Source organism: Theropithecus gelada, chromosome 7a (genome assembly GCF_003255815.1).
Source record: "Theropithecus gelada isolate Dixy chromosome 7a, Tgel_1.0, whole genome shotgun sequence".
Lineage (NCBI taxonomy): Eukaryota > Metazoa > Chordata > Mammalia > Primates > Cercopithecidae > Theropithecus > Theropithecus gelada.
Window position 1 is genome coordinate 10,634,871 of NC_037674.1, and position 10,339 is coordinate 10,645,209.

Below are 10,339 nucleotides of genomic sequence, written 5' to 3' on the forward strand. Positions count from 1 at the left end.
CATTTCGAACAACAGTAAAAGCATTGCTACAAATAATTACCCACTTCCGTCCCTCCCTCTGCCACTTAAAGCATCCGCCCTTTGTGCATGCATGTCTTAGTTGTTTGTTGCTAGAAGGTTAGGATTTTATCACTTTTGGTTTGTGTGATACTTTTTTTTTGTCAGCACATATAATCCCAAGTAACTAATTATAATATATTTTAGACGGCAAAAATAAATAATTAAAACTATCACATTCTCATGTAGTTAATATTAACAACTTCCAACACAAGTAAAATACGTCTAAAAGAAACAATATCCACCATGTAACTTACAGACAGTAAGGGAAGTTCGTTACCTAGGCTCCAAAACCATTAGCCAAAAATTAAACTAACACTCAAAGAAGTGAATGCAGGAGCATTACAGAAAAATCACACACTGCCATTTTTTGTTAAGTTTCACAATTTGATAGTGATTTAAAATAAAAATCTACATGCCTACAAGCTGAAAATCAACAATAAGTAGGAAAAATACATTAAACATTGGTTAGCAATCCAGGTAAATTACAACAAGGGATGGCTAATGGTTTTGGAGCCTAGGTAAGCAATTTCCCTTACTGTGTGTAAGTAACTTACACCGTGGATATTGTTTCTTTTAGACACATTTGACTTGTGTTGGGAATCCTTAGAAACTACGTGAGAATGGGACAGGTTAAATTATTTATGTTACCTTCTAAATATCTATTATAATAAATTACTTGGGATTATACATGCTGACAAAAAAAAAAGCATCACATAAACCAAAAGTTACAAACATCCTCACCTTCTACAGATTTTTATGTTATGACAAAACTCCATAGCATCACACTCTTGTCTTTATGGAGGCCTGTTATTTGTTACTTTTTGGCTTTTTTTCATATTTTATGCTCATTTGGATAAGATATTCTTATGAAGACAAAAATTAAGTTAGAAGAAAAATGGCTTAAATTTTCTTATAAACTCTTAATGTTCTCACCTCCTCCCAATTTTCCAGAATTTATTTCCAGCATCTCAGCTACAAAAGATGATGTGATATTTTAGGCTTAAGGTGGTAGTTCAGCCTTGTCTGCCTATGAATGACTAAACAGATATGTAGAAGGGTATGTGGATAGAGATTAATGGAAATTATACTGTGAGGTAGTATACCTTGAGATATATACATGTTTTTTCTGGGTCTTATTTTTCTTCTCTTCTGAGATAGTCCTCACTTCTTTGTTTCCTATTTCATACACCACTGCTCTCTTCTTTTGCTATTTTGTTCAGTTCTCTTTGTTCACTTAGCTTTTTTCTGACCTTAGTCACTGCCACTCCACTCCTCTAACACTTAATTCATTTTCAGTCTTCTCGCTTCCTCATATAAATGCTTTTTCCTCCTTTCTCAGGAGAGCTTTCAAAACTGAGCCCGAAAAGGAGAAGTAGCGTAAAAACATTATCAATACAAATATCTAAATGCTCATGTAATCTCTAAAAGCGTTCTCATAAATAATTTTTTTGATGAAAAGAATTTAGGAAAAAAACTACCATGCTAAAAATGTACTCTTTTTAGTTGTACTCAAAGCAAACACGCTCCAGACACCTGATAGTGTTATTAAGTTATTATCACATTAACCACATACCACAAATGTAAATTGTCTACCTGGTCCTAACCAATAATAAATATATCTTCCTTCTAAAGAGAGGTTCAATAGATCAGTGATCTACTCTTGGTTAGTCTGCAAGATATCTAGCTTAACATCAGCCCTCCAAGTCTGGGTCTGCCATGAGACTGATATTTCTGTACCTTGATATGAGAATATTTGATATTATTTCCCCTGCTAAATGTTCAGGACTAATACGGTAACAGAATTTGTTCAACTGGTGACTAGAATAAGTCTTCATTATTTTTTTCAAGCTGCTGGCCTTCATGACACGGAAGTAGGTCTACAGAGCTAAAAGTCAATACTGCAAAGTTAGTGATGATTTTACCTATTGGTAGGATCAGGACTTTAGAAAGTGCCAAAATGAAAATAATTTTATATTTATTCATTTGAATAACAGAAAATGCATATTTTAAGAAAAGAAATGCTGGGAAACTTGCTACTTTTTAGAAAAATGTCCTTTTTCTTTTTAAAGTGAGCAACTTCTTTGAGATGGCTTTTGAAACTCAGTTCAGTTTCTCGCCCTTTGCCTGAAAATCTGGGATTTCTCATCTGTCGTAATATGTTTATTTTGAGTATAACATTTTAAAGGTATTATTTTGCCTTCTAAAAACTTACTCCTAGATGGTCTGTTTTCCTTTACAAGCATAATTATATCTAGTTTATTCAATCATTATCTCATATTTTAATAATATGCTGCCATTTGGGTACAGCTATAACCATAATAATGAACATAAGGTTCAAAGATCACTAGATATATAGATGGCATGAACCATTAGCAAGAAATATTCTACAGCATAGAGATCACACATTTTAAAAACTCTGAAATTCACTATAGAATTTGCTATTCTGACTAAGGCAGCTTTCTGTGTAATTAACATAAATCTCTTTATAAAACATGCTAGTTTTAATAACAAATAGGGACATTTTCCAGGAAAAATAAGGAATAGAGCACAAATAAAATTATAATATGAATAATTTAGTTATCTCTTTCTCATATCTCATAATGACATTGTGCAGCTATAATGGACCTAAACCGGAACTATTTTCTTTAAAAAATAGGCTTATCTCTTTTTCCTGTATGCCATTGAAATTCATATCATCACTTCCACACAAAAACACATAATTAATCCTAATTATTTCCAACACTCTGAGCAGAAGAAGTGGAGTCTGTGGTTTCTCCTTTTATGTGTGTTGAGTCTTTCTGGCCACAAGGGCACCATTTAGTAAATTACTTCCTCCAAAACGCTGACCAGTGCCCTCTTGGCCTGAAAGAGTTAGTGTAGTTGCAAGGGGTGAGTCACTGAATTCCTTTGTGACGGAAAGATGAAACTCAGTGATTGCTCAGGGGTGTCCTATTCTGCTACTGAATGATGATCTGGCAAGGGGGAAAAATTGCTTCTGAAATGCAGGTCTTAACAAGACAAAGGAAGAGGATGCACTGTAAACGCACAGAGGTGGTGGATGTGAAAGGAATGTAATGATGTCCCTGACTGGTGCAGAATTAAAATGGAAACAGAACGAAATCTTCCTAGTGGTGATTCTCCAACTTTGTTAGAACTTTTGTCCAAGATTAGCTAACTCTGTATCATTGTCTTACTTATCTTGGGTGACACTTGTTAGCATAAGGGGCACAGTAACCATAAAACCATTGGCATTCCAACCTCTAGGCTCTAAGTCCTACTCAGTAGGGAGAGAGCTTCACATCTCAGCCAGTCCAGTTGTTTGCTCCAACTTTGACTAACTCAGCCCTTTCTCAGTGAACTGTCTTTGGCACGCTGCACTCCTCAAAATGCCCTAGTTCCTGAATTGACTCCGTATATAGCCAGTTGTTTCCCTGCTTTGAAAATGCTGTAATGCCACTCCTATCCCCTTCTCCTCCTACTCCATACCCAACCCAAATGCACCTCTTGTCTCCTGGATCTATCCTATTCCCTCAGTCCTTGAAGTATAACAATTCTTTCCTTAGTTAGGACAAGATTCTTGAAGGAGTTGCCTTTGAAGCTGCCTTAGACTTGTTGTTCCCCTAAATTTCCATCTCATATCCCTGTGGCGATTACTGTTGCTATTAATATAGTCTTTAAATAGTTCTTTGCTTTCAGACAGTAGGTTTGTAGCATTGTCCTTTCAAGATCAGTTGGGTCATGTCCATGAGGATTGAGCTGTAGACCTTACTAGTTGCAACAAGAAATGTTCCTTGCAACTTCAACTTCAATAGTACCTCCTGTTGGTTCTCTTTAGTTTCCTTTGCCGTTTTTTTGTCTTTAATGTCTGCTAACTCTGATTTCATTAATTCATTAAATTTATCTTTGTGCGTACCTATTACACATTATATACTGTGCTTGAGATACAATAGTGAACAAAAACAGGTATAGTCCCTTTTGCACAGAGCCTAGTCTAGCAAAGGAGTCAAACTTAATAAAACAATCCCACAGATAGATATAAAACTGCAGCTGTGACATATGAGATAAAGATGAGGTGCAAAGCGCCATAAGAACTGGATCAGGGAGGCCAGTGGAGTCAGGGAAGGTTTTCCTAAAGCTATGAGACTTGTACAGAAATCAAAGAGAAGATAAACAGCTAGTTAGTTACCAGGAACAGGATGAGATATGTGCAAAGGTCCTGTTGCATGGTGAGTTCACGGGGCTCAGCGGCCTTCCCTCACAGTCCCAATCCTCTCTCCTAGTGCCATGTCGGCTACTCAGAGTTGAAGGGCAGTTGCTGCAACTACCTTGCTCCCAGGGAGGCTGCTCTTCCTTAACCCACACACCACCATCTTACCTCTACAAACTAGCTAAGAAACCAAGCCTGTGAACAAGGCTAATATGGGACACTACCCACTTTTCCTTGTGTTACCATCAAAACTGACCAGGCCCACATTTAATTTCAGTCCAAGTCTCCCAAGTCGTTTTCATTAAACCCATCTCCAATGCATCTCTGACCTCCCAAAGCCTTTCCCTGGACCCTATGGAAATCAGAATCTCTCAGTAACAAAATCTCCCCAAGTCCACAATTCTTTCTGTTGACTTTTTCTTCATTTTTTTGCTCACAGTGAAGACAGGACTCTAAGTCTGCATCTTTTCCTGAGTACTTCAAAATGAAAGTTGCTTTTTATTTCCCACCCACATTCTAGGACCTGGAGGTAATGTGTCTTCTCTAGCTCTTTAAAATCTCCAGTCTCTTAGAAGCACAGACCACTACCAGACTACACCTCCACTTTCATTGTCTTCCTCCATGCCATTACTCCTGTCATCATCCCTGATGGCTTCTACATCTAGGTAGACAATCCATCTGACACTGTGGACTCTCAGGTGTCTGAATTCTACAATACCAACAATCCTTTCCTCCACCCCACACCAGTCACTCATTCCCATGATCACTAGAGCTGTTTTCAGAATGCAAAGTCTGATCCATTAGTAATAATAAAAATCAATTTAATGAGTTATAACCAGTATTTTTCATTTTAAGTAACATAGAATAGATTTTTTTTTTTTTTTTTTTTTTTTTTTTGAGACAGAGTCTCGCTCTGCCGCCCAGGCTGGAGTGCAGTGGCCGGATCTCAGCTCACTGCAAGCTCCGCCTCCCGGGTTTACGCCATTCTCCTGCCTCAGCCTCCCGAGTAGCTGGGACTACAGGCGCCCGCCACCTCGCCCAGCTAGTTTTTTGTATTTTTTAGTAGAGACGGGGTTTCACCGTGTTAGCCAGGATGGTCTCGATCTCCTGACCTCGTGATCCGCCCGTCTCGGCCTCCCAAAGTGCTGGGATTACAGGCTTGAGCCACCGCGCCCGGCCTAGAATAGATTTTTAAATATCAGAGTTGATTGAATGAAGTCAGGTAAATATTGTTTCATAATTTCTTCAATTACATATCATGTACGTATTGTACAAGTTGACTTGTCTTCTTGAACATTATATTACTTACTACATTCATTTTAAAAAGCTTCCGAAACACTGGTTGGCCTTGTCATCACCAATAACTACATTAATTCTAAAATTCTTATTTTTAAGTGCAGATTTGCTAACTACCATCTTCTAATTTTAAAGCCTACTTATTCTAGCTCCCTTCCTCTAAAATTTTTATATCTCATTCAGACCTCCAATTTATCGACCCTACCACTTTTTACTATACCACTCTCACTCCCAATATGCTCACATCCTTCTTTATCTGGCTCAGATTCCAGGCTCTATCACTTTAATCATACCCATATTCCTTTGCTCCTTGCTACTCCGTTGTATTATCTTGTCAAAATCCCAAAAGTTACACCCAACTCTCCAGCTACTTTGTGCCACTAGAGAAAAACACATAACTGGAGACAGATTTCACATTACATTTATGATGATAAATTTCAAGCAGGCATTTAATGCTGCCCAATCTTACTATATTTTCCTAGTATTTTAACTTTCTCTTTCCCCTGACAACCATTTTTTATCTCATATTCTCTAACCTGATGGCCTGGCTTCTTATTCCACCTTCCCAATACCAAGTCTATAGCCTGATGAGCCCATATGCTGCACCTTCCCTAGGATCACAATAGAATTATCCCTGCTCTGATCTAGGACTAATCACTCCACTTCAAGTTCCAACCCATCTTGCCAACGCAAAGATTTAGATACTGAAATTATGATTTCACTGTCCTGTGTCTTCAGTTTTATCCTTTTTCATGGTTATACCCATTAACATAAAAAATATGCTATCATGACTCCAAACTTGAAACCAATTTTTTTTTAGCCCCTTGTCCTCAATTTTCTCTGTCAACTGCCTTTTTTTCTGTTCCTCTTTATAGCAAAGTTCCTTGAGAGTGAAATCTATATCCACTCTTTTCCCTTCCTCAGTTTTTTTTTAAACCTATTAGGTTTTTATCTCTACCAATCTGTTGAATCCGGTCATGTCTAAGTTCTCAACAATTTTCATTTTGACAAATCCTGAGGCCAGTTCCTGTCTTTTTCTTATTGTATTCAGAGCAGCATTTGTCCCATGACTTAATTCTTTATTTTTTTCCCCCCAGTCTCTCATTTCTTCTTCTGAGAGACCACATATTTTTGGTAAGGACATTGCCTGATCTTATTAAAAGTGCTATAGGACTTGATCTCTCTCCTCTTCACTTCTCTATCTTTTCTCTATAGGTGACTTTATTCGGTTCCTAGACTTTAATCTCTATCTATATGCTGTGATTTTTTCCATTTTATATCTACAGCCCTGACCTTGAGTTCTAGATTCACAATCTTCTACCTGCTTGATACAGCCACTTGGTGGTCTACTAGATACAGTCAATTTAACCTGCTCCAGCCACCCCGTCAAAAAAACTTGATTTCTCTCCACTAACAAACTCGCTCCTTCCCTACTTTTCTCCATCTCAGTTTATAAGACTACCATTTATTTGGTGGTCAAGGCAAAAACCTAGGTTTCATCCTTAATTTCTACCTTTCCATCACCAATCATCAGCAGCCTCTGTTAGTTCTGCCTCCAGATTATGTGCCAAATCCACTACTCTTTATCTCTTAATACTGCCTCCCATCTCTCCAACCTTGTCTCTAACATTTTCTTTTTGTTTGGTTTTTAAATGGATTTTTATACTATATTAAAAAAACCACAAAATAAAAAAGGGATCAATCAACATATATCTTAGAAGTCCCTCCAAGAGTCTCAGTATGCAACAGCCATGGAAGCTGTGACCTTTTTCCTTCTTTTCTCAGCTTGTAGTTCATTTAAGGATCACTGGAGATGACTTGTATAATAGTTCTTAAAATCAAACTTGTTCTGCCAAATCCAAGACCCTGAATTTTTCCAAACTGTAGAAACATGTATTTGTCACCCATCCACCCAAATACCTCCCATTCGAGTCAATAACCGCTTGAATTGCTGATTTAACTCTCTCAAATTCTAAAAATATCCGTACTGCTTCATCATCAAGGGCACCAGAATTTCAAACAACACACTTTTCCCGACTTTGCCATATTTTTCACATTCTTCCCTGGTTTCAACTTCCTGCACCAACCATGTTCCTTAGTAGGAGCACTTTAGTAGGACACTTACATATTTCAGTCAGGGATTTGAATCTGACTTCTTGGATGCATCTTTCTCTGTGGCGTCACTCACGATGATCTTGCCACCCAGCTTGCTGGTCTTCTCCGCTGACAGGGTGGTGCTCAGCCCCTGCTCGTGCTTCCCCAGACCCTGGCCCTCCTGGAAGCCGTACTTCCGTAGGCTCTTGTGCGCCACCGTGCCCCTCCAAGTTAGCGAGGAAGGAGTTGTGCTGGGCAGGGTTGGAGATCTCGGTCTGTCTTGTTCCTCGTACACTGCGGGAGGACTGGCAGTTCTGGAAGACTGTGATCGAGGTCTTGAGTCCTCTTCGTAAGGAAAATCTCGGGGTAACTCTGTCTTTTTCTACCAGAGTAGTGGGTGGGGCAATGGCAGCTCCGCCCATAATTGTTTTCCTCCTCTCTCGCTCCTAATCTTCATCCTCATCACAATCTGGATCTGATCTCCTTGAAAACTCACTTGCATCATGTCTGTGTTTATGCCTTTTTTCTCTTTCTTCTATTTCCTTTTGTCTTTCCAGCTCCCGCTGTCTTTGTCATTCCTCTCTGGCGTTTCACTACTTTCTCACAATCGTTGGGAAACATGGGATCATATTCGTCAGCTAAGGGAATCAGAACTTCCCCGGCAGAAAACCCAGTGGGAACAAGATCAGTCGGCGCAGCTGGTACATGCGGTGGTGTGTCCACAATTTGCCGGTCATCTGAGGAGCCACCTCGTTTTAGGTCAATGACTGGGGCAAGAACTGTACTTTGTTTCGTCCTTTGGCCTTTGAGTGAGAGCTGCCTTCTTCACCTGAAGCTGACTGCAGAAGTTTGGGTTTTTTGGACCGGCCTTCTGTTTTTGAGCCACTGGTTTCCTCTCCCCAGTCATTGTACAGGGACATCTTTTCTTCAGTTTAATGCCTGCCCGCCTGCCGACTCTGCCCATGGGCCGAGGTGGTGGCAGCGTGGAGCTGGGGAGGCAGGAGCCCAAGGCGGCGCCACCCACCGCTGAGTCCGCGGGGCGCTCGGCGGCACGGGGTCAGGGAGTGCGGGCTGCGGGGAGAGCGCGCCCCATCTCTAACATGCTCTTTCTCACTCACTATGTTTCCCCAATCCTAACTCCTTCCTGCCTCTCCCCAGCTCTTCACATAGATACACCTTGGGGAAAGACTTCCCTGACTCCCTAATCTAAAAATGGATCTCGCCTCAATTATTCTCTATCACTGAGTCTCGACTTATTTTCTTCATAGTATTTAGCAGAATCTGAAATTATTCTTTTTTGTGTGTGCTTGGCATCTGCTTCTCCAATAAAATATAAACTCTATCAGGCCAGGGCAGTATGTTCAGCTCCTAGAATATAGTTCTAGGGCTCAACACAATCAAACATGCACTTACCAAAATACCACTCTGGTTGGATAGCCGATTTAACACGCAGAGACCAGTTAGGAAGTTGTGGGTGAGTGAGGCAGGGAAGTTTGGGTGAGTGATGATGGGAGCTTGTACTAGGACTGTGAGCACAGAAGTGGTGAGAAGTGAATGGATTTCACAAATATTTGGGAAGAAAATCATTTGTCCTAGGCCACCCATGCAGGGACAACAGCAAGCGAGAACAAGCCTGGCATGCTGAATGAACAAAAATGGGAGATGGAGCACAGTGAAAAATGAAAAATGGTAGGAGATGGGGCAGACAAGGGTATAATCATGTAGTACTCACAGGCCACAGTGAGAAGCTTGGGTTTTGTTTTAAATGTAATGGAAGCTATTGAATTGTGTAATCAGATTTACATTCTTAAAAGATCATTTTGAGTGCTACACTGAGAATAAATCATGGAGGAGGCAGCCAGGGTAGAAGCAGGGCAGAGCAGGTAACATGGCAATTGTAAAACCATAGAGAAGAATGAAGGTAGCTCGGGTTATGATTGTAAGAATGGAGATGAAAAGCAGTAGGTAGATTCCGAATGGTTTCGGGACTAAAGTAGCAGCATTTGTTTATGGATGTAATGGGCAAAAGAGAACATGAAACATGTCTAGATTTTTGGCCTGAGCAACTGGGCTTATTTTTATGCTGTTTCCTGACATGGGAAAAGACAAATGGGAGAGAAGTGGGAATTAAGCCAAGTTAATAAACTATTATGTTGGGTATTATCTTTCACCCCATACGGCAAGTCTGGATATTTCCCACATAATTTTGTTGACTGTTTCTGTAAGTTATGTGCCAAGGACTGGGAGTTTCAAATATTCTTTGCAACACTTGAGAACTAAAGAATCCCCCTTGATCATGATCTTCTGTGTCCCTGTAAGCTTACAGGCACACATGGCATCATCATTATGCTGAGTCCTGTACTTTACTCCATGACATTACCTGTTTTATAGAGTGCCACTAGGACAATTCAGCAATATATTCTATCACCATCTATCAAGGCATGAGAAAAATCATCTTTTCAAGCTATTAGAATTGAATGATCACAATCCAGTTATTCGAGATTATTTCTTTATCTGAGCAACAAGAAAATGGTCTCATTTCCAAGTTTAAAAAAGGAATTATATAAATCAAGAACCAAAGACCTTTCTCAACACTAAATCACAATTATTTTAGGTAGTACTATGTAGGTTTAGAGAAATTAAAAACCGTATGTATTACTCAAACATTTCTTCTAATATTCA

General features: G+C 39.5%; 1 pseudogene; it reads right to left on the bottom strand.

Moving 5' to 3' along the window:
• Window positions 1-7,208: 7,208 nt before the first annotated feature.
• LOC112627888 lies at window positions 7,209-8,577 on the bottom strand (annotated as a pseudogene).
• Window positions 8,578-10,339: the final 1,762 nt, after the last annotated feature.